The sequence below is a fragment of the Sinohyriopsis cumingii genome, chromosome 18 (genome assembly GCF_028554795.1).
Source record: "Sinohyriopsis cumingii isolate HCF-2022 chromosome 18, ASM2855479v2, whole genome shotgun sequence".
In the NCBI taxonomy this organism is placed as follows: domain Eukaryota; kingdom Metazoa; phylum Mollusca; class Bivalvia; order Unionida; family Unionidae; genus Sinohyriopsis; species Sinohyriopsis cumingii.
In genome coordinates, this window is record NC_142978.1 from 96,217,743 (window position 1) to 96,242,987 (window position 25,245).

Here is a 25,245-nt window from a genome sequence, read left to right on the forward strand (position 1 = left end):
CTGTTGCTGAAACACAGCAAATATATGTCTCAGCAACTGTTCGCTAGGTGCTGTTGTTAATCGCCAGGTGCTATCGGTTGAATTTTCCTCTGCAATTTGGTAAACCTTATGTTATTTGAAGTATATATTTCTGCTGTATGCGGATAGCATTGTTTCAAATTCTATCAATTTTGAAATGGATACAACTCGTGGCAGTCTTACTGCTAGTCGTGAAATCGCACACTGGTAATCAGCACCACCAGTCAGCTCTGTCAAGTATAAGCGTATGTTTGACGCCACAAAATACTTTGTTGTAGTCGCTGAAAAACCCTAGTATTGTACTTAACAGAAGCATCATCGTAAGTTTGTTTGATAGTTCTGCAAACGCTTTTCGTTTATCATATCCCTCGTTGCAATTTAGCACATTTGTTGAACTAGATCTCGAGTAATCATCGCTGAACGACACAGTGTTAAGAATTGTACTTGCTATCGCAAGAGCATAGAAATATCTTCAACTGTTTGATTGGCGATCTGTTATCTGACGCTTTTAAATAAACTTCACCCGTTATTCACCAAACACAAGCAACAATTGCTAATGGAGGATTAACTGCTGTCGTTATACTTCCTTGTACTTCAAGAACGGCTTTATGAGGAAATAAAAACACATCTCCATTTCGAGTGATAAATGTTCTAATCCTCATCTTGTTATGCTCATTAGGTTTCTCGTCAAGATATTCAACATACTCAAACTCGTTTGCAGAGTCCTCTACGTTTATCTCATCGGCAAGGTCAAGATAATTTTTTACTGACATTTATACTGTAATCGTCAGACAAAATCGTGATTATTTTAAACAACCTAAAACGCAGCAACATCAAACTGAGTGCAAGCACTCTGAGGTCTAGCTCGTGTTATTAACTTTCTAATAATATTTTCTCAAGCCGGAGACAATAATTTTGTACTTGTGATGTTGGTGCTATTTCAGAAATAACCTATTTTATATCCGGACCGCTTGGCACTCCACCTTTGATTTTATCAGCTATATTTTGTCCGACAGTTGTTCCTGCTGAAAATGCGGCTCCTGTTGCAAAAGCTTTTGACGCGTCTAACGCGATAGGTGCTACTTTGTGAGCTATTCTTTGTATATTTTCGATTACGTTTTAGAAGATATTCCCGAAAAACCACCTACTATTTTTATGTGATAAATGTTTCGTTGTTCCATCTTGTTATACAAATTGTCTGATAAAATTTTCTTTGTTCAGCAAACTCATTATGGACAGCTACTGACGCGCAGATGAAGATAGTAACAATTTCGTTGTTGAGATCAATCTGACGGACTGATTGATCGGTAAGCGTCATGGTGATAGATATAATTGATTTTCAACACTGATCGGATAGTATATTATCTGTCTCGGATTTACTTGCAATAAAGAACGCGGTGGAACATCAGGTCTAAACGAATAAATCGTTTGTTCTTGGCTATCTCGTGTCGTGTATCACCCGGTTGCAATAGAACAGTTTATCATGATTGTATTTACATCTGTTATGTTGACGGCTGACTCGCTGTCATACGATGCTGTCGTGGATGTGTCAGATCTGTATTATCGCTTATTGAATCTGAGCAACGATATGATTGTGTATTGGCTACTAAGATCGATAAACAATTTGTTTTTAACGTTATTCTTGTTCGAAGTGTTTTGTAATTGGAATGATCTCGAAATTATCAGATGATATACCATTACTGCCAGCGGTTATAAGAAACCTTATTGTTTTGCTAATAGCTGTGACGTTGTTGGCGTCATGTGGTATCTTAACAGATTTCCACTCGATGACGCCATTGGTTTTCAAACCGAACGTAAAATCATCGTTGGCGTTAGTTTTTACATTTGTCATAGAGTGCCAGACAGTAGCAGATATTAATCTGATCTCATATTGCTTTTGGGACCTAGGATCAAGTTCGATATCATCATTATAAAAAACTGTTCGAAGTTTATTTTAGATGAGTCGAGTAAAATATTTATTTGCTATTCGCTTATAAAACATAATAACTGGTTTGTGCTAGCGAATTAATTCACCGCGAATCAGATCGCTGTGTAACAAATGATACTCATCAGTCGTTAAAGATCTGTTTGATCTTAGATAATCAAGTATTTCAACTATTTCATTGTCTATTTTTGTGCTAGTGTTTCCCGTTTCTTTCGATGAGATTAGCATCAGTCGATCAATAATATCAGCTGCCAAGTTAATGATCTTTAGTCCACGACATGATGTTTCTACCACAATATCATATTCAGAATCTGATTCAAATTGCGTATCGAATTATATATTCTGCTGCTCGCTTTTTTTAAATTTTATTTACCTCCTCATCGTCTATTTCCTTCGCAATTGTTTAAAATTTTTGCAGCTGTAAAACCTTTTTCATAACCTAACACTTTCAAAAACTTTCAAATATATCTTAGCAATAACCCTTGTTGTAATATTTCATAATATTTTTTGGCGTCATCAATTTCAGTGCCAAAACTAAACAATTTCTAGCCTTATCTGCTTTTTGTATTATATTAATCAATTTTTTTAAAAAAAAGAATCTTGATTTTTAGTCCATAATCTTTTTTTTTTTGTTTCAAACATGACATATTTTTTTGTCAAACTCGAATCGCAAAATATTCTGTGGCACTGATTTTTCTGTAGATGGTGTTTTTATAAATAAATAAAAATTCTTCTCGTGTTTACTTCCTCAGGGATATTTTGTCTTTCGCGTTGTTCTCTCCTTTGCTAACTAAATAACGAAAAACATTATCTTTCATTTCTTCTAAAACCTCAGCTTGTCGTGCATCATGATCACCAATTCGCTCAACATTATCCATAGCAATTTTCTTTTGTCCTTTTTCGAGTACTCCTCGCAAATCTTTATCTGTTAGTTTTCTAGATCTTCCGGTGATAGTTTATCAACACCGAGTTGTTTGCCAAATACATACTCGGTGATAGGCTTAAATAGTCTAGCAGTTTCTTCTGTCGTTTGTTTTTGTCCAGCACATTTTTGTTCAACTTTTTTCTTAAACGCAGCTCTTGGGACCACATAGTTTATTAGAAGATTTATCCGCGCCTTGTCCATCAATGTGAATAACATATTAATTTTATACTTCTTTACAGTCTAAGAACTTGTCTATTCCGCATCGAAACATGTGCTTCATATCTTGAAACATCGTGATATGTTTTGCACGTAAATGTTGTCAAGTCCGTTAAACAAAATAAAAGAACCCGTATTTCTTCTGATAGAACGATCGACGTTATAAAAATCTTGTGCAAGATAAATTGCATTATATCTTCGATTTCTTGGTAATGAGAAGTAAGATTTGATTTTGTCCATCTCAGCATTGCTCAACGGAATATCATCAAACACAATAATCTTATATTCGTCCGAGTTTAGTACAAGATTTTCAGGGGTTCTTATAACAAATATATCTTCGCCAGCACCAAATTCATTTTGTTATAGTTTTTCATTGAACTCGTTGATATTGGTCCTGCTGGGGATTTATCGTACAAATATGCACCCGATCGTAGTTGAATATGTCGTTGAGTAGCAAGTTCATTAGCAAGTTTGTTTTGCCAGATCCAGGACGTCCAACTTATCAGGTCATGCCGATCCGGTAACCCAAAATTGTTGGGGTTTTTTTTGTTACTCGTTTAATGTCAAAGTTTATTATGCTCATCATATACCATGTGCACAAAATTTTGTCAGCGGCAAATAAAATAACATGCGCTTCTACATAAAATTTGGTACGTTAATCAGGAGTTCATCCGGTGAAGCAACTGCAACAACAGCAGATGTTTATCTAACAAATTATCTTAAGCGATCCGGTGACATAATGACCGGCAACCTTATCATGTAAGGTCAGCGAGTGCAAGACCTCGAAACAACATATCCACCAATCAACCCAGATAACTTACAGGCCGTAAGTTTTGCACAACTTAATGCAGTCAATATTGCTGAGTTGTCAATAACTGGTGGAAGGATGACCGGTAACTTAAGTATGTCCGGTCAGCGAATGATAGACCTTGAGACAACATATCCACCTATCGACCCAGATAACTCACAAGAAGTACGTTTTGCCCAAGTTAAAGCTATCAGCAATAGTAAGTTGTCAATAATTGGTGGAAAGATGACTAAAAATATCAACATAAGTAAAAATATATTGTAAATCTTGAAACTAAATAGCCCCTACTAGCATAAATAACTCACAAACGGTAAGCGAGGAACAACTCAGCTCGGTAGCTAATAATTTGTCGTTATCTGGTGGGACGATGGTTGGAAATATCGATATCGGTGGAAAATTAATTTTTAATACTCAACTTGATAATACAACTTTGACCAATAGCGATTCTGTAACAAATGTAAAGTTTGTCAAGGATAACTTCGCAATAAAATCCGGTGATACAATGGTGGGAAATCTGGACATGGGATCGAATAAGATAACAACTAAGACAATTCCATAAGCGGTATCAGATTTAACAAACAAAAATTACGTTGACGATAACATAGCAACGAATATTGAATCACAAGTAGTAAATTCCGATGATACTATATCAGGCATGTTAAGCATGGGCTCGAATAAAATAACAACGGCCTATAATCCAATCACCCTTTTATCTAACAAAAAAGTGTATGTTGACGCTGAGATAAGAGCATAATCATGGAGTACAATTTCTTCTGCAGATGCTAATTATCTTATATTATATGCTAAAAATCCGGTGGTACAGTTACAGGTACGATCGATATGGTTGCCAATAAGTTAACTTCTACGTATATACCCGTTTGTGCATCCGATCTTACCAATAAACAGTACGTGGATAGTGTTAAACAATCGCAAGTGATTAGTGGTAGTACAGAACGAGCTATTCCACATCTCACAGATCCTGTTAATAATCGTTATGGTTTTGTTGTAACAGCGTCAAGTTATTCTTAGGAGAATAATCCACATTAAGCGTTTGTGTTTATCAGCCTTATAACTGGCGGGTTAGAGTGTATCACAGACGGAGAAACATCTTGATTTCGGATTCAAATAAAGTGTCCAGCTGCCGTAGCAATATGGAATATTCATTTACGAGGTAAAATAAATGTTAATGTCGGATACAGGCGATTAAGAGGATCGAACGATGATACAACATGGGGTGAACTGTATGGGGCATTATTCGGTGATTTTGTGACTACTACTTCTCAGCAATTTACACTTCGTTCTGCAGGAACCATAAACAAGTACTCGTATTTCCGGATTTATGTTACCAGCGCTATAGGTCAATATCCAGGTTTATCCATGTTTCAGATGTATACACTTGATGACCTAGTATAGGCTGGCGTGCTAGTACGCGGTGATTGAATGTGATTGTATTCTATAATGTCTGTTGATTCCCCCTCGATCAGATTCGCAAAAGAGTTTTATAACTTTATACTAAACCCGAAAACGGAGATCGAAATAGCTGATGCTGATTCGCTAGACACAGAAAGTGTGGTGGAAGCAAGTGCAATAAATATAATTGCTTGAATGAAGAAAAAAAATAACTTTACGTTCCCCCGGTTTAATCGAGAACAGTATAAATTTCTAGAGTTTCAGGAATGAGCGCCCTGAGCTGAAATACGCGATCAGGGACTTTGATAGAATTAGCAAATACTGTCATGTAAGCGAGTGTGAGGAGCGGCTGTTAAAGGTTGAACAATATTTGACAAATACACTACTTGAGCTAAATAAAGAAAATGGTTTGACCATTGATAAATCTAACCTTATAAAAACACAATTTCGTGGTGGTAAGAAACCAGAACAAGTGCGACTAAAGAACATTCATCATGAGCTTACGAAACAAGGAAATACAAGTTTCTAACAAATCGCAAGGTCAAGGACACATTTGCTAAACGTTTAGTATTCCGTGTACTCGGTATGGACTATTATGATTAAAATGCCTGTTAGAAATAGTAGATAACAGTACTAACATTAACCTGCTAACAACAGCATGTCTAGTTTGTACAGACTTTTTCACCGGCGATAAAGAAAAGTATAACGTAAATCGCATTAATGCTGCATTAAACGCAGTATCAGAAATTGAGTCTATAATTAAGTTATATGATAAGGTTGAACGAGATATATTTTATCAATAGCACGACGATGTTATAACTGTGAAACCTGGAATTGACGAAGATTGTGAAGTACATAATAGTTCTAAAATTGTTGCGTTGAAAAACTGTACAAAAGAAGCTGGAAAAATATTGACAGAAACAAAATACAAACATATCACAGAGCTGATTGCTGGATACCTAAATCTAACCACCTTAGATATAGGGGAAGCTGATATTCGCGGTCTTTTAAGTTTTGCAACAGCTTATGCAATTCACAGGCAACATCTAGTACTTAAAAATTTTAAACTGGGTCAGTTATCTTATGTTGTTAGTTATATCGACGAAACAGAAGATATTTATCGTGAGAGAGTCAATGATATTACTGAAATGCCAATACATTTTCATCCTCCATTTTCATCGTCAGCATTAACAGATATCAAATATGATATTTCATCTGAACTGTATGATAAGTACAGAGAGTTTCTTGCCGATCCTATCAATAAAAATGTAGTGATCTAATAGATAAGGTTTCAGCTGAAAACATTTTTCTACTACTATTGAAATAATTACAGAACTACTTTCATAATAACGAATAAAGAAATAATAGACTTCAATCATATTTCATCTGGTCTCTAAGACAACGATAGAGACAAGCTGGTCAAATACTATAAATATTACCATAAAAAAAACTTTATTGTATTAGACGCGCCAGAAAATATTCCAGCCGAAACATAAGCTCGCGGAATTATATTCCAATATCACCAACAACAGCTGGAATTGCTACAGCCGGGGCAACGGCAAACCCAATAGTGTTCATAGTTCCGGAGATAGGTATTGCATTATCGACAATAAATAAAAAGATCGAGCCAAAATATGAGAATACATATACATCGTGTGAAATAGCAATAATCAACTTCGAGCTTATCAAGAGGTGAAAAGTTTATAATGTTAGATCTGATACAGGAAATACGAGCCAAGGACAATTTGCTCGTAGTTATGACACCGAACAGAGTTGCGAAATATGAAAAAAGGAGTACCTCACGACCAGGTTGAATGACGTTGGATATCTCTTGGATAATTATTATATTTGATTTTACATTGTGCGTAAACATATCCCTTGATGAATCGCTGTGTGAAACGAAATTTTGGAGGTTCAAACGGCTGTCCATGCTGATTTTCGATTTTGCAATTGTTGGATCGCTGAGCGCGAGAGAGTTTGTAATAAAATACAGACTCCTAAGCAAACCCCTGGCGCTATGAGGTTCAGAGGTGCCAGGCGAGTTGCACCTGGAAATTAGCTTTGTATTATTTTAGAATTACCCGTTTAAGTATATCGCGTCTTTTTCAATGATCGCATGACTGGAATTTTGTGTGGCTGTTAGATATAGTAGAGTGCAAGACACAAACTGCTAGCAGTTCAATTTTGTGTGAAATATCAGATATAAAAATTGCCTGCCATTTTGTGTGAAATATATCAGTAATCTTATAAAGGGGGTGTTCGGGATCAAACCCTTTTTTGTTTGACAATGGCGAAGATTCAATGTCATGTTGTCGTGTTTGTAATCGATTATGAAATAGACGCTGTTGCCTCAACAAAGTTGTTTTCGTAGTTCAAGACGGGGTTTTGGGTCTGAACACCCTTATAAGACTAATATATATATATATATATATATATATATATATATATATATATATATATATATATATATATATATATATAAGTTTGCACCATTACAAAAAAAAACATTACTGCATTTTTGTGAGATCGATTTTTATGATAGTTAAAGATACAAAATCTACAAAATTATTAATGTATAATAAAAGTCACAAAGGTCATGTATGCTCATTTACTCATTTTCATTAAATATAAATTGTTCTTTTAAAATTTAACACAAATTTTTTTCAAACCAAAGTCTATTCAATCCTGATTATTGAATGCTCTGCACCTTAACTGTCACTGAGAAACTTCCTGACGAAAATTATCGACCGCTACGGTCTTTTACAATGCTGGAGATGTAGACCGCTCCGGTGGCCTAGTATTTAGAGCATCCTCCTCGGATCAGGACCGATCGGGGGGGGGGGGGGGTCTACCGGGGATATATCACCAGGGCCCTTGTCCGTAAGGGGGCCCGGGTCAAACAATAATTTGTAATTTTATAAAAGAAATTTTTTGCTACAACAAGAACTAGAAAAGAATCAGGTGTTTCTTACCCCAGGGCCCGTGATCGCTGTCTACAGCACTGCCTCGAAAGCGGGAGGTCGCGGGTTTGAGCCCGTGCCGAGTCATACCAAAGACTTGTAAAACTGTTACTAACAGCTGCCTCGCTAGGCACTCAGCATTAAGAGGTTAGTGTTTGGACTGGTCGGCCTGGTGCCATATTGCAGACAACGTAGCGATATGACTGAAATTATTTTAAAGCCACTTAAAAAATCCAAATGACATACACACGCTGGTCATGTACTAAACTTAAGTCAAGAAAAGAGCACATCGAGTGGAATCTTTACAATACAGCGTAGTACGAACTTGTTTATCAATATGCATAGCTTTCACTGTGGCATCACAGTGTGTGACGTTCAATCCGGATTGTCCTGGATCATACCTTGAGGTTCATTTCGTCAATGTCCGCGTACTGAAACATTATTTTGTCGTATGCACTTCTCGGGAAGACTAAATAACGATCTTCCAAACGAATGTGGATGTGTGAGAATCCAAATGAAGTGAATCTAATTCCAAAAAATGACACCCGTTACTGCAATAGTCAGTGTTGAAGACCTACATGACCTGTGAGACCTTTACTATAGTACAGTTCGACATTAGACTGGGTGAAGAAAGTTTATCTTAGAATGAATTATTACGTGTGCAGGGGGAATCAAGGTAAGATCACGCGAACAGGAAGTCACGCGTATTTTCATTCATCTCATGTATGGATGTTCAACTATGAATGGAACAGAGGAGCAATACATTTTACTCTAAACTTTTACATACGACATTTTTTCAAAATGATAATTTAACATGACGTAAAATTTAATATCTGAATTAACAGCCGTGTTTCTCTGTCTTATACGTGTGGGAAGGAATATATTTGTAAGGGAAAAATAAGTATTATAAAAGAACTGAAATAAAAGACATGACTTATGGTACAGAAGATATATAGGAAGCAACATAATTGCCTCTAATTTATTGGACTTGCGTGCCCTTTGCTCTGCTGATGTTTTCCCAGGCTTTGTTTATAAATGACGACAACGTCGCGTCTCTGTTTATGTTTGTTGTACAACTTCTTCGCAATCGTAGGCGCGTTCCCTCTTACATCACAGCGCGACAAAACCGGTTTAAAAAAGATCACCCCGCTTGCTTGACTGCGCCGAAAACTATCACTATCATTGAATTTGCCGTTAAGCATTTCTCGATGAATTTACACAGTATTCGTCAATAGATTTTTGATGGACAATACGTGAAATAAAGTGGATTAACTCCATTTAAAGGTATGTGTAATCAAATTCTCTAAAATGACACATGTAGCCGCAAAAAGGAACTTAGAGTGCGTACGTGAACTATCTGACTTGTACTTTATAGTATTTGATGCAGACGCAAAAGGAAAAAAAAATATATTTTCAATTGAGACCTCTGGATGAAACAAAGAATCAATACTACTTATCATCACCAGAAGTGAACAGGATAATGTTAATATGATCTCCACTCAACAATTTCCGTCTGTATATTGCCTTTCGCTTCGCAATAAACATCATTTTCTCATTTTAGTTTGCCTATCGTAATGTTCAAATCAAATCCATAGACTGCTTCCTCCTAAATTATTAAAATTTCTGACAACTATGTGAAATGCTATACGGTAAATTGTTAAGCGGTAGTATTGTATACAAGACGTAGCAGAGGTTGTAGGCAGGCTCAAGCAAATTATATGTACACACCAGGAGCATTTACTGTAATTAAAACAATTCAGACTAACAAACACACAAGAACTGTTTAATTACAAACAAGCGAATAGGATCAAACCTGAAGCGACTTGTCAGCATTCAGAGACACATATCTAGCATTTAATCCTGAGAATAAATTAGTGAAGGACAACTGTAATAGTTTTAAAGGTGACTTATTTCAAAGTAAATATAAATATATCCCCAATAAGAAAATATAAAGTAAGTCAGATATACCATGGATAACACTAGACTAAACCAGATATACCATGGATAACACTAGACTAAACTAGATATACCATGGATAACACTAGACTAAACCATATATACCATGGCTAACACTAGACTAAACCAGATATACCATGGCTAACACTAGACTAAACCAGATATACGATGGATAACACTAGACTAAACCAGATATACCATGAATAATACTAAAGTAAACCATATGCACCATGGATAATAACAGAGTAAAGCAGATAGGGCAATGAAAACACAAAAGATTAAAATTCTTACAAAGAAAAAGAATACATTTTACAAAAGGAGTAAGAAGATGAACAAATCTGACGAAGATTTTAATATCTTCCCCTCATAGCAAGGAATACATTGCATTACATCTGGGTCAAATATTTGATAGTAAAAACGATTTGGAGATATATAAAATCTATATATAAAAAACAACCCAAACGTTAGAACTTGAAATCAACCTGCACAGGTATATATGCTGCATTTACAAGTAATATGCTTGTACCTTACAGGATACACGTAATACGTAGTACAGTGACTCCACACCTATGCAAAAGATTCATATTTCTATCAGAGACGTTGAAAAGTGTATTAGGTTATTATGTACCTTAAAGTCATCTAGATACGGATGCCATCATTAGTACCGAAGGAGACATAAAAACACCAGCCCTTGCATCCTAGTTCCTTGATTCATTTGCGTGCCGTTGGACTGCTAATAGTGTAGCTATTTTCAAGAGAAGAGTTAGATCGAAACAAATAAACTACCGCCCTGCATTACTAACTAATTAACATACTGGAAAGTCATTGGCGTTATACAGCAAACTCTTGACATTCAAAAACGTTTTAATTGACGCATTACACATACCTGCATAGGTGATTTTTGGAAACTTGGCTCTACATGACGGATACTAGTGGGCTCTTTCACGCGCAGGTGATGAATCAATGATAAAATACTGTTTAATAGCATACATACCAAAATTAACTTTGTTATCAGGTATTAGTATCAAATTTGCTTATTTGTTTCTCAAGGAATACAGTTTTTCGCTGATAATGACAAAACACAGGAAATGGGGCTAAAATGATCTCGATCACACACGGGTGGCGAGTCTCAGGTCTAAATCATCGTAACGAGATTCAACAGTATCAATCAAAAATGGGTGGTGAGTTTCTGGTCTAAATCTTAAGGCACTTAGTTACTGCTGTTCGTTTTATTTTGTAACGACAATAGAAGTGTCAGATCACAGGTGCTCGACGCGAGCTTGATGTTGAGAAAAAAAACACAATAATCTAAAGGAAAAAATCATCCAAAGTGACAAAAATACCTTAGATTACCCCCATGGCCCGTTCTGACATAGGACTCTCTCTATCATAATATAAGAGAGAAGGTAAGGAAGTTCCAAATACTTTGTTCCGCCCATGACCCTCGATTTGTTTCTGCTGTTTCCGTCTTTAAAGGCACTATATGGCTTGTTTTACTCCTGAGATATTTTTCTATCCATCAAGCCATCATTGACTTTTCTACGTTGTACCAAATTGAAGTTACGGGCTCCGAAACGTTGCCTTTTCGCGAAGTTTTACTGTTGAGACAAGTCCGTGCTCCTCTGATAATAAGTATAACCTTTTGAGCCAATCATATTTCGGTGTTGACGCGTGTGCCGCATAGTTTACCTATTTTGAAAATAGAGTCGCATGTATACAAAAATGTATGTGCAGTAAAGAAGACGATGTCTAATTCTTGCATGGAACAGGATTCATAAAGTAGAATTGAGTTAATGGTAAGTAAAAAACTTACTTCTGCATATACCACTGTTCTGTAATTCAAGAAGGGATGCACCATAGAGTTTAAAACATTGTCCATATAACTCTTGTCAGCGGTTTTCACATGTGCACGGACTTGTCCACAATCAAAAAATTTGCGAAAATCGCACGTTTCGGAGCCCGTAAATTCAGTTCGGTACAGCGTAGAAAGGTCAATGATGGCTTGATGGATAGAACAATATCTCAGGAGTAAAACAAGCCATATAGTGTGGACGTGTGCCTTTAAAGACGGAAATAGCAGAAACAAATCGAGGGTCATGGGTGGAGCGAAGTATTTGGAAGTTCCGTACCTTCTCTCTTATATATTATGATAGAGAGGGTCCTATGTCAGAACGGGCCATGGGGGTAATCTAAGGTATTTTTGTCACTCTGGATGAATTTTTCCTTTAGATTATTGTTTTTTTTTCTTCTCAACATCAAGCTCGCGTCGAGCACCTGTGTGTCAGATAAAAAGAAAATAATAAGCTGAACTACACATATTGTGTCCGACAAATATGTTTACTTCTGAAGTAACCTGACTTATAATGGATATAGTCCATAGTGGAAAAAAGTTACTGCATAAAAAACAGGAACATAAGTTTTCCTTTTTCATTCCTTCACATTTTCGTTCATTTCTTCTTTTCATCACCGTGGATGCTAGTACAAAAGACGCCTATGCATGCTTATCGTCCCCCCCCCCCGGAGCTTATTTGAAATTCCGATGAAACGGACACTAGTCCAAATTAACCATTATGGCCAATTTGAGTTTATGTTGAGCCAATGTAAATGAATGTAAATCCCATGAAAATCCTCTTGACTCTAATGTTATGATCTAATTCGGTCAGAGGCTGTATATAATGGGAAAATCAGATGTTATACATAATTTAAAAAGTATCTTCATGACTTAGATTTTACTGACCCTCATATCTCACAAGTGTTTTTATATCATTTTGTATAGCCTTCTATCAAATTGCTATATGATACCGAACGGACAAAGGAGCGTGACGACAGAGTACATTTTCTCGGGATCTTACACTCTGCACAATATGAAGATAATAACGTGCATATAATTCCCCTTGCAGAGGGTTGCTTTCGCGTTTTTCTGGGTCAAATCCAACGAATATACTCCATTTTCATAGCTCCTGCCGTTGTCGGCGTAACGGGAAACGGCTCAATCAGTATAAGGGAAATCCCAGTGATCAAACTTCCTTTGCCCACTCTCCTGTATACATCGTTTTCATGCTGGTATCTGACAAAATTTCCAATGGATGCACGACAGGAACTATCAAAGTGGGCATATCGTTCGATTTATCCCAGAAAGGAGTGAACACAGGAAGTTTTATCTGCTGCTGCTGCTGTTGTTGTTGTAGGCTTAAACGCCATTTTTCAGCACACGATATGCTATACATGGCGGCCAGTATTAATGGTGGAGGAAGAATCCGGGAAATCCCCGGAAAGAGCCACCGACCCACGATAAGCTACTGGCAAGCTTTCTCACATACCAACATTGACCGAATCCGAGACTCGAACCCACGCAGACAGAGGTGATACGGCATTGATCCGTAACGGAGAGCGCTTTAGACCACTCGGCCACTCGGGGCCCCAGTTTTATCTGCTGATATGATACTACAGACGGATACATGTGGGATATAACTATTTATAATTTATCAAGATTTATCACAAAGTCGGTGCACTTACATACAGTGTGCGCAATTTAAATTTGTATGAGAATGAGTTCACTTTATGTAATTCTCATTGGTTCAAATAAGCCAGGAAATTATTGAGCAGTATTCTCTTGAGTGATTGGCTGCCATAATGGGAATTTTCCTTGTCCTGCCTTCTTGAAATTTTTGTTTTTACTATTACTATCAACATTTGGCGGCCATTTTACGAATCGACTGTACAGAGGGCATTTGGGGAAAAAGTCACCTCTGTCGGCATATGGACAGTTTACTTTGCAGGGGGCCGTTACAAATAAAATTAAGGGTATCGGTCAATGGACGGAAGGTTGGAGGTGGGGGGAGGGACTGTAACATACCCCCAAGCCTATGATAACAGTGAATTAAATGTTAACCTACTGGAGTAACTAAACTCACCTCTGTTTAGAGAAGAATATGGACATTTGACGATCTCCGAACTGACAGAATGTTCTCAAAGCACAACCTTTTTTAGCGGTAAAATAGTTCCAACGAGGCAATGTTTCTTATTATGTGACATAATTCCGACTCTAAATAAAAGCTGGCTATGTCTATAGTACTATTCCATTCAAATATCTGGTCACAAACACAACAATCTGGAATTTCTACAGCCATTTATCATCCCTTCACATGAATATCCATCAATTGGAATGTATAGTAGTTGAACTGACACAACTGCAATATGTGGGAGAGAACTATTTATACTGTATTACGATATCCGCAATGACTACATATAGGGTAAAACTATTTGTACTGTATTACTATATCCGTAATGGCTACATACAGGGTAAAACTATTTATACTGTATTACTATAGCCGTAATGGCTGCATACAGGGTAAAACTATTTATACTGTATTACTATATCCGCAATGGCTACATGTAAGATATAACTATTTATAGTGTTTTACGATATCCGCAATGGATACATCTAGGGTAGAACTATTTATACTGTATTACGATGTCCGCAATGGCTACATGTAGGATATAACAATTTATAGTGTATTACGATATCCGCAGTGGGTACATAAAGGGTAAAACTATTTATACTGTATTACGATATCCGCAATGGCTACATGTAGGATATAACAATTTATAGTGTATTACGATATCCGCAGTGGGTACATAAAAAGTAAAACTATTTATACTGTATTACGATATCCGCAATGGCTACATGTAAGATAGACCTATTTATAGTGTATTACGATATCTGCAGTGGGTACATAAAGGGTAGAACTATGTATAGTGTATTACGATATCCGCAATGCGACGTGACAGGCTTGTCAAATTAAGTGAATTCTCATATTTCTTCTCTCTCTCTCTCTCTCTCTCTCTCTCTCTCTCTCTCTCTCTCGTAAAATACGTAACATACTTTAGTGATAATGGCCTTGAACTTCGATCTGCTGACCCAAATCAATAAACTTCTATAAGCTGACAAAAATACCAGGACACTTGCAATTCGACAAAGCCCACTTAAGTTGATCGGTTCGGCGTAATCATACAATACACTTGTAATAATTACGTCAGTTTAGTACACCGAATCAATGTGCTTAACAAAGTATCTGCTAGTGCTTGTAATGTATTATGCCCATAACGCATGTTTTAACTCAGTGAAGTGTTAGATGTTCAAGTAAAGTAACACAATTCCTACACTTGTTGATATAAAATCGTCTGGGTTAATCATCTTGGGCCATAACAATGATGCTGACCTGCACATATGGCTACAAGAAACAATCACATTTGATTTTGTCAAGACTGGAGAGACAAACTTATAACACAATTCCCCGTAACCTTCCTTAACTGCCTATACCACTGTAATTCAGCTCAATACATGTCTTTATCAGTTGAACTCCATTACGAATCTGGACTATAGAATCCAAAAATCTGAATTTTATCGTGAGATCGAGATTCCACTACCAACCAGTCAGATATGAGCTTTTAAAAGTAGCGTCATTTCTCACTGGTCCAAGTAAAATGCTAAGTTTAAAGGCAAGAGTATTACGATGTCCAGCCCTGGTCTTAAAACGTCATCTTCGCCACTTAAATATATGTTGGTGGAAATCTTATTTGGTGGTTGTAGCGTCTCCCTAGTTGGTATGTTTATAGGATTATAACTGTTGACAACGGATGAGGTTATAAACTTCTTGATCACTCTTTCCATTTCTGTCACATCAGGCCTAAGCGACATGTTTTCTCACATGCCTTATTTCATATCACCACGCTTTATATAGGGTCAGGATATTGAAATAGCCTCCGCATTCCACAAGTCCGTGCCTTTTTCGGCCAAAACTTCTGAATTGAGACAGTCATCATAATCTATCGAAACCGTATGCCAAAAATTATTTAACTTTTAGCTCACCCTCGGGGTCCATTAATGTGAAGTCAAAAATCCAATGTAATTTTTCAGTGACATTTTTTAATACTTCTTTTTTTACCAAAGTTTCTTAACACATTCAATTTAGGAGCAAACGTTTATATGTATATGTAACGTATTTCGAGTTATAATCCTCTTTTAACTGTCCGCTGGTGGGAATTGATTGATGTGGTTCTGGAGGTGAAAGTCGGATTGGAGGTGGGTGGGAGTAGATATAATTAAAACCGTGTGGATATCGGACGACATCTCATCAAAGTTGCTAACTATTATTGCTTCTGATAAGTCCACATAAATATCTCACAATCTATACTTCATTGTCGATGGTAAGTCTATTTCTTAGTTCTTAGTGTACTCCTTGGGGTGCCAAAATCGGGAGTGCTCGAAAGTCATCAGTGCGACCAAGACACTGCGAAATCGATCCTCCATTATCGATGGTAAGCCTATTTCTCAGGGGTGGTCCTTAGGGTGCCAAATTCTGGAGTACTCAAGAATTATCAGTGCGACCAAGTTCACTGTGAAAGACAAATTACCCTCACGTGCACGAGGCTCCTGCTTCAACACTGCCTTTGGGAACCAATACACAATGGTGTTTCATTATCAAACAGCCGATGAGAATATTATTATTTATGTCAATGCATATTCTGTCACCAAAAAATATAAACCGAATTATTGTTTGAATAGCATGCAGACGACGGACATAAAATAGAGTATTTCTTTTGTATTCTGTATCACTTATATTGATTATAGAATATAACCAGAAATTCAAAAATCCTCCTGTTATTAATAATGGATAATGGCGGCATTTATTCCCTAAAAATTGGAATGATGACACAAATCCGATTTGCCGAATGTAATTCGATATTAACTAATGATGTTATCCAGCACACAAACTGATCAGTAGCACAACACTGACGAGCCCTTAAATCCAATAGATGTACTAAGCTGTAATAAGAGGAAATGCCAATCGCCTCCTTGTGTAGGATTCGCTGGACTAATTCATTTCTCATAGGAAACATATGCAAACACTATGATATTAAAAATTCATTAACATTAAATTACTGAGTGCTCATGATCAAAACTATATTTACCAGTACAGGTGTATCTTGGATGACAGCTTCTTTGTAGAGAAAACCATACGAGCCTCGCATTTTCTGGGTCTACGTGTGTTAGAAACACATGCTTTAAATTCCGCACCCAAGAGCCAGATGATAATAGTAAGTGTTCCAAACTAAAGCATGTTAAAGGATTGAAATTCCATTAATAAAACAGTGTCTCCTTTTTCAGTTACAACTATAATTAGCTCTTAAAAGATTCTTTTTACTTCAAATCTTACTTTCATTATCAACCAATCCATGCAAGCCTAACAAATATATATTTTATTTTATCTTCACCCATTTCCAGACCGGTTCCTATACTCGGGGCCCCGAGTGGCCGAGTGGTCTAAAGCGCTCTTCGTTACGGATCACTGCCATCTCACCTCTGTCTGCGGCGGTTCGAGTCTAAGATTCAGCCAATGTGGGCATGTGAGAAAGCTTGCCAGTAGCTTCTCGTGGGTCGGTGGTTCTTTCCGGCGTTTTCCGGGTTCTTCCTCCACCATTAATACTGGCCGCCATGTATAGCCCTATCGTGCTGAAAAATGGCGTTAAACCCCACAACAACAACAACATTATTCCATACAATTAGTACCGTGTGTCCTGTAATGAGAGGAAATGGCTTGTATAATGAGAGAAATAGTATCCAGTTGTATCCCGGTGTAATAAGAAGAAATGATATGTGTGTGTGTGTGTGTGTGTGTGATTTGGATTTTTAACGTAGTTTTAAAAAAAATTCAGTCTTATCGCCACGATATCTGCAGTGTGGCAGTTTATAGTATGTCATGCACTGGAACATCATGCTGCAGACATGTCGCATGATGACCCACCCAGTCACATTATTCTGACACCAGGCCGACCAGTTCTAACACTACCCTCTTAATGCTAAGCGCCTACCGAGCCAGCTGTTAGTACCATTTTAGAAGTATTAGGTATGACTCAGCCGGAGTTCGAACCCACGACCTCCCACATCCGAGGCGGACGCTCTAACCACTAGGCCACCGGAGCGGTCAGACGGAAACAAAAGGGTCTCCTGTTGTTTAACCGTATGATATAGATTATGTTTATGTTGTAGGGGTTGATGTAAGGAAATATTTCACTGGTAAAGTGTAAATACTCTGCTGTAGCAAGTAGCAAACAATACGACGTGTTTCTCTTCAGAAGTGAAATATTTTACTTATATCTATTTAAAAAGGTATACTTTCTTTTAATAATGTATTTTAAGGGACAATCCTTCGATATGGATAGTTTTGTTTTTTCAGTTTTGTATTATTATGACTAACGACTATATCAATGCGCCGATAAAAAGATGTTCCGAAACTTTACAATAATTAAAGACAGTTACGTTTTGTAAATGTAGATGTACATATATTGATTCAAATATTTTTTTTATCAAGTTGATGACTGTTCTCATTAAAATGAGGAGATGTTTTTTTTCGTTACGACATTTATTGTTCGGATTTATATATCGAACATAGGTGGATGGTGCTACTGTAGAAACATGACAGAAGGATCCAACAGAGCGTAACTTAATTAAACATGATTTTAATGATTGTCAGTTTCCTTGTAAGAATTTTAATCTTTTATTTTTGTTAATATCAGTATTCAGAGGCGAATTTTTGTGTAGTGCTGGCATGCTTGCTGTTTATGTCGGTAACACAAGCTGCACCCAAATTTCGATCGTCACTTAATTTCGGTTTTGAATCGACACTAATCAATGCCTGATTTCTTCTTCGTTCTCAGACATGAGTATTCTTGTGACGACAGCTACAATCGTACATAAACAATTAGATTGCTACGTGTAATCAAGAGTATTTTCTTAACAATATGTACCGTTTGTCGCTGAGTGTAACAGGTATACGATTCTGAATGGATCACAGAATATCGAATAGCAACAGGTCATGCAAGGTCATGCAAGGTCATTCACTGACATTCTGCATGAGTCACGTGGAAACCCAATTATGAACGAGCTTAATACATAAAGTCTGTTCGTTGTTGTTTTAGACATGCTTGATGGCACCTTTTCGTTTACTCTACGATTACATACTAAAGGGGCAACAGGTCTGAATCATTTTTAGACCTACTGTTCCTGATGGGACAAGAGGAAAGAAAATATGGAGGGAGAAAAAATATAAAAAATGAGATAACCTAAATATTGAAATAAAGGTCTGAAAAACAGACAACATGAAAGATATCATTCCTGAATGGAACGCAAAAGTTTTACCAAAAGTGATAACGCCATTGTGGGGATACAAATAGCATCGCCACGGTGGGGATGCAAATAGCATCGTCACTGTGGTAATATCACTTTTCTCCATCTGAGATATTTTGATTCATTATGAAATATATTATTAGATGATATAAATGTATTAATACAGTAAACTACACGTTATAACTAGTTTTGGTCTGCGAAATAAACTGATCCAACTTACGCTTTCGGACAAACACACACGCACACACCATGCACACAGATATATAAAATTGCTGGCAAACATGACTAATATGAAAATGCACACGAACTTAAGTGAGCTTAGCACATAGATTACGTTTGTATGGAATCTTCTTTTCACTCGTGAAATAGGTCGTACGAACTTTGCACGTACGGTATTAAATACTTTTGATTAATCAACTTAGCTTTTAACCTCGTCATCATTCCTTGCCTGGGTATTATAACAGTACAAACGAAAATCAGGTATATATAAATTATAGCAAATACAGAAACAGAGACCCTATCTAGAATATGAAAAATAAAACAACCCCAACAAATGCACCTTTGATGGCAACAGACCTAAACATAGAACTTTGCAAATATGAGACGGACGGAAGGTCTTATATATGAATGAACCGCAAAAAGTAACATTACATGCCCTAATACAGGCACGGGGGAGCATAAAATATAAAAAGTAACTATTTTACAGCTGGTCTACCGCATTGTTCGTTACGTGTGGCCCACGACTCGATATTTGTTTTAAATTTAGGTCACACGACTCGATATTTGTTTTAAATTTAGGTCAGTATAATAATTAAAGTGCTTCAAATGTTAGTTTTCCTACTTGCACATCCAGATGAGGAGTTCCGAATAAACACGTATTCGGGAATGAAGCCGTAGTCGTGTGAGAGCCTTTGGCTCTGTATTCATCCTGCATAAAAACACATCGGAAATATTTGACTGACTTCGCCATAGCGAGTAGATTAAAATTAGGAAATACGACGCACTGTGGTCATCTACAGCGAGGCTTTTGGCAAGTCGTACCGGGCAATTAAAGACCTCTTCTTTAGGGTTTTCTGCGAGTCGCATTCAGTAGCTGAAGACCTTTTCCACCGACCACATTTTTTACAACGACTCCGCTAACAACGGTGGAATGGATACGAGGAATGAAAATATTCCACCGATTTTGGCATTTGTGCCACCTCTGACTTAGATAAATTTAATATCACCGAGATATTCTTTTGTTGGCCGCATTCAACTGAATTGTGTTTGTGTCAAACACTCAGGGGAAACATCATTTAAGTTTGTCGGGGAAAGCCTTTGCGTGTCCCCTCAATCGTTTTGTATTGGGCTTCTTATTTTTGTTAGTTGCTTTGGGCAAAGACAAGTTTTAACTTCGTGACAGATGTTACGACTCTTGGGTTTTAAACTACGTAACAAGTATGGGCGATAACCATCAAGTGTTATACAATTCAAAATAATTATTTATTTTCCTAAATGACAAAGAGAAAGAATTAAAATTAACTTAAGTTCTAAATCAGTTCCTAAAAATCCTAACTTTCTATCAATCTCAATTCTTCCAAATAATCCGAATAGAGTTCCAAAGGTATTCCTAGTGATGACTGTATTGTACTGACATACCAACAATACAGAATAATAATTATACTATAAATCAAAATGTCTTTAAACGAATTTACGGTAATTCTAATACAACTATTAATACAAATGTCCTTGAATGGGTTCACAGTAATTCCGCTCAACTATTATCCAAATATCCTTTAAGAAAATGTTCAGGCACAATAATTCCAATGAATGATTTAAAATTAAACAAATGAATTTATCCCCTCAATGTATCTCTTTCAAGAACAATCGTACTATAAAGACGGAATAATTCCGAGTAATAATTCTTTTATATAGAAAATGAACACGCAAGTGCTAGAGGGGGTTACAAAGTTTTTAATGAATCGTATAGTGTTTCGAAATACTCATTGTAGTCTGTCAACAATGGTCGCGTGATGTATTGAAACTAATCAGGAAATAGGTCAGTGTGACCTCTTCCAAAACACACGTCCTTGTCGGATTACGTGATGTTTATTTGCACTTATCAATATGACTTAACCTTGAAAAGCATGGCAGATATTATACAAGACCCCGTTTTAAAATGCAGACTATGATCATAGAATATTAGCATTAAAAATGTCATTAACTAAATGACCTTTACAAAAACTATTATTATGAAATTAATATGCATAATATAGATATACATAACATAGGACACAATTATTTGAAAACGTAACAGGCGCAATTACTGTTTTGAATTGTCTATATGCGGGTCGTTCAAACCCTCATTCGGCCACCTGTTGCCTCCAACAAATGAAATGTTATCAGACAGGATCACGTGTGATTGGCAGGAACAGACCCACATGTAGGAAAGTATGTCAACCACGGGCTGCTTACAGAACTCCAAGTGTTCCAATGATAAGTTATAAATTGGGTAGAACATACTAAAGTTATTCTAGGACATTTGCAGAACCTTGTCAATGTTTAGATGCCGATGCATGTAAGACCACATTTTATGATACGCACGTGTGACTTGACTGGTTTCGAAGTCAAACAAACTTCTGATTGGATCCTGGTGGCCGTTTAACCACAAATCAATTTCAGACACTCCTAACTTTTGAATATAATCGTAAAACGGGTTTGATCCTTAACACTAGATTCATTTTGAAACGTCATGAACACGTGTTCTGGTGCGCTAAGGTCATGTTGGATATTTATTGCCTATGTAAACTGTCCCTGAAGAGTTCTGCCTAGCTTCAAGGCTGTGGTGACGCAAGAAATGACATCTTTGACGTGGCGTACCATTACACAAACAGCAACAAAAAAAACTTGATTCTGTAGTCACAGAAGAGCTTAGGGCAGATATCCACCATCAGTTGTGATGTGCATCAACAATGGATTTGTAGCACTGTACAATGATGTCACAGTACCGCGGTTTGATCTTATCATAATTAAACTTGTGCATGAGCAGTTTGGATACGACCAATACAGGCGTATTAACGTAAATATGCTTTGTTAGCTTCGGTTTCTTCTTCCAGTCGCTCATGTACTCGTAAAAGTTAATTCTTTTGAGAGTGAACGATGTACAGTATCATCGTTGACTCAATAGAATCAATGAGTGATTGTAAAGCGATCGGTTTTTTTGGGGGGAGGGGGTTGTTCAAGGCTGGAATTTAGCCAATAAACTGCAGCTGACCCGGTCTAAGCGTCATGTATTTTTCCATATAGGAGATCACGCTTATTGCCGCTTTTGATGCTGCTGCAACTCCATGCATAATCACGTGATCATCATAAACACGCAAGTTGTAAATTAATGCAGGGAATTTTGTTTTGTTTGAATGCATTCGCAAATGTAGATTAAATAAGCTGCATGCAGCTACTCTCTCCACACCAACGATGAGACAGTGATCGCGTACTTGGAATAAATCCTAATGTACCCATTACAAATCCAGCTATGTCTGGCAGCGGAAGACATGTGTATATCATCGTTGGTTATAATTATGTCTGCTGGGAGGAGAGGTGCTGACGGATCCATTTCGCCGATTTAAGAAAAACGTCAACAGATTCTTGCAGACTATACAACATTGGTGGCTCAGACACTCTTTCACATCTGACCACACTGTAGCAAAACCCACACGGGACTTGTTCAGCAACTTGCGTTGCGCTTGTCTGGTTGTTCCTAAGAGAAGCCTCTACAGAAGCATTCAAACATTTGAAGTCTTCGTAAATAACATTCGAAACTTTCAACTTCCTTTGTACCGCTTTAAATTTCTGAATGTTTTGCCAGGTTCTGACATGATCGTACGCTGAAATTTATCATAGATTCCACCGCGAGCATCTGTTTATTGTTGAGTGCATGCATGCATCGTCTCCAATACCCGTACTTACTGCGCCAGTATGCCATTCGTGGAAAATCTTTTATCCGCGTATAATGATATCACGTATCTACACCGTGCAACAATAAAATTTCAATATTAAACCGCCCGTATGTGCACGCACTTTGTTGAAATGGCTGCAGGACCTTATTGCAAACAATCGTATCAACAGCGATGCCAAGGTTAAGTCGCTCAAACTAGCCGATATCGGTAACATGTACAGAACCAAACTTAGATTCTCCCAGCTATTGATTATATTTTCGAGGTTGGCTATTATTATTGGTCGCGGGATGCAGCGTGGACAGGAGCGTCAATTCAAACGACCATTTGTCATCATTTTTCACACTAATTACTTTGTGTGTGTGTGTGTGTGTGTGTGTGTGTGTGTGTGTGTGTTTTGGGTTTTTAACGTAGCTTTCACAATTTTTCAGTCATATCGCCACGATATCTGCCGAGTGGCAGTTTATAGTGATGTCTAGCACTGGGGCATCATGTCGTAGACATGTAGCATCATGTCCCACTCAGTCACAATATCCTGACACCAGGTCGACCAATCCTAACCCACTAGTGTTAATATTATTCCAGGAGACATCTTCAAAAGAAGTTTCAGTGTCTTCACCTGCACCGTATTCAACTGCAGTAATAACTAATTATAATTAGTAATGCTTATACCCACTTTCCATTCATCCTGAATACAAAAGATCCAAACATGGCTCTGACTGCGTGAAAGATGCGTGATATTTGTGAAAATCTTGAGTAATTATAAAATGAAGAAGCATCATATGCACTAGTACAAGCAACGTATATGGCAGGTCATGGCAAACATCTTTAAGTCAGAACTTGTAGAAGTGCAACTATTGAGAGATGCAATTGAGAGATGCAAAAATGTTCAGTCTTTCTGTACATATTACAGCTCCGTCTCTCACTGGTCTCTTCAATAAATGTTTTGAAACAGGTGTATTCCTCGAAGCCTTAGATCAAGTCAAAGTTAGTATTATTCTAGAGGCGAACTCAAGAATACTCATCAAATTATAGAACTATTTCTAGCCTGCCAGTCATTTAAAGGATAATTGGCAAACGCATTTCTACCCACATGTTTTACTATCTTAATAACTACACTCGCCTAAATCGATTTCAAAACTGACTAAACCAACAGACATATGGATATTGACTCCGGTAAAATAACTGGGTTGTCTATATCATTTGGAAAGTTCTTTGCTATTGTTGATCATGATATTCTTATGAAGAAATTAGCAGTCTATACAGTTTCAACTATACGACACTCTTTGCTCAAGTCTTACCTAACAAACGGGACTCAGTGTCAGTCCTGGAAACCACATAATAACAAGCAAAATGCGGCTTAGCTCAGGGCTTCGTGTTAGGACCTGTCCTTATCCAAATCTGTATAAATTATCGGCCTCTACGCCTTAAATATTGAAATTCTGATATATTTGCTGATTAAACACTATCCAATATTAAGGTAGTCATCATGTTCATACCGATATTCATCTGTACAAAAAATGCACGTAAATCTATCAAAAACTATATGTACGACAGCTGGTCTTTCTTAGAAACTGTCGAAAAAACCTGCCCTTAGACCGATGATCAGTGACCTTGAACTTGCCTCTGTATACTCTTAATAACTGCATGGGATTTTAATTGATAACGATCTGCATTCCGACGCCAATGTTAAGCACAATGGTCTTTAACTAGTCAACAGACTTCAAATAAGAAAACGCCTTCATTTATATTTCTAAAATTATAATGAAATTCTATTACAATGTTTTACAATATCTTAGATGATGGGTGCACCATTTACGGCAACTGCATTCTCCCTCAAATTAATAAAAGTCATAAACTGTGAAAACGAACAGAACGAATAATT

General features: G+C 37.0%; 1 protein-coding gene across 4 annotated transcripts in view; it reads right to left on the reverse strand.

The window, feature by feature from the left end:
• LOC149777543 (uncharacterized) overlaps positions 1–25,245 on the reverse strand; it is a 77,423-nt gene that overhangs the window by 48,597 nt on the left and 3,581 nt on the right. The window contains exon 1 of one of the 4 annotated variants that reach the window (XM_089942139.1): positions 14,153–14,418. The exons of the other annotated variants lie outside the window; for them this stretch is intronic. The gene's annotated coding sequence lies outside the window, so the exon portion shown is untranslated. Of the gene's footprint in view, positions 1–14,152; positions 14,419–25,245 lie in introns of those variants that run through there. 4 annotated transcript variants of the gene reach the window in all.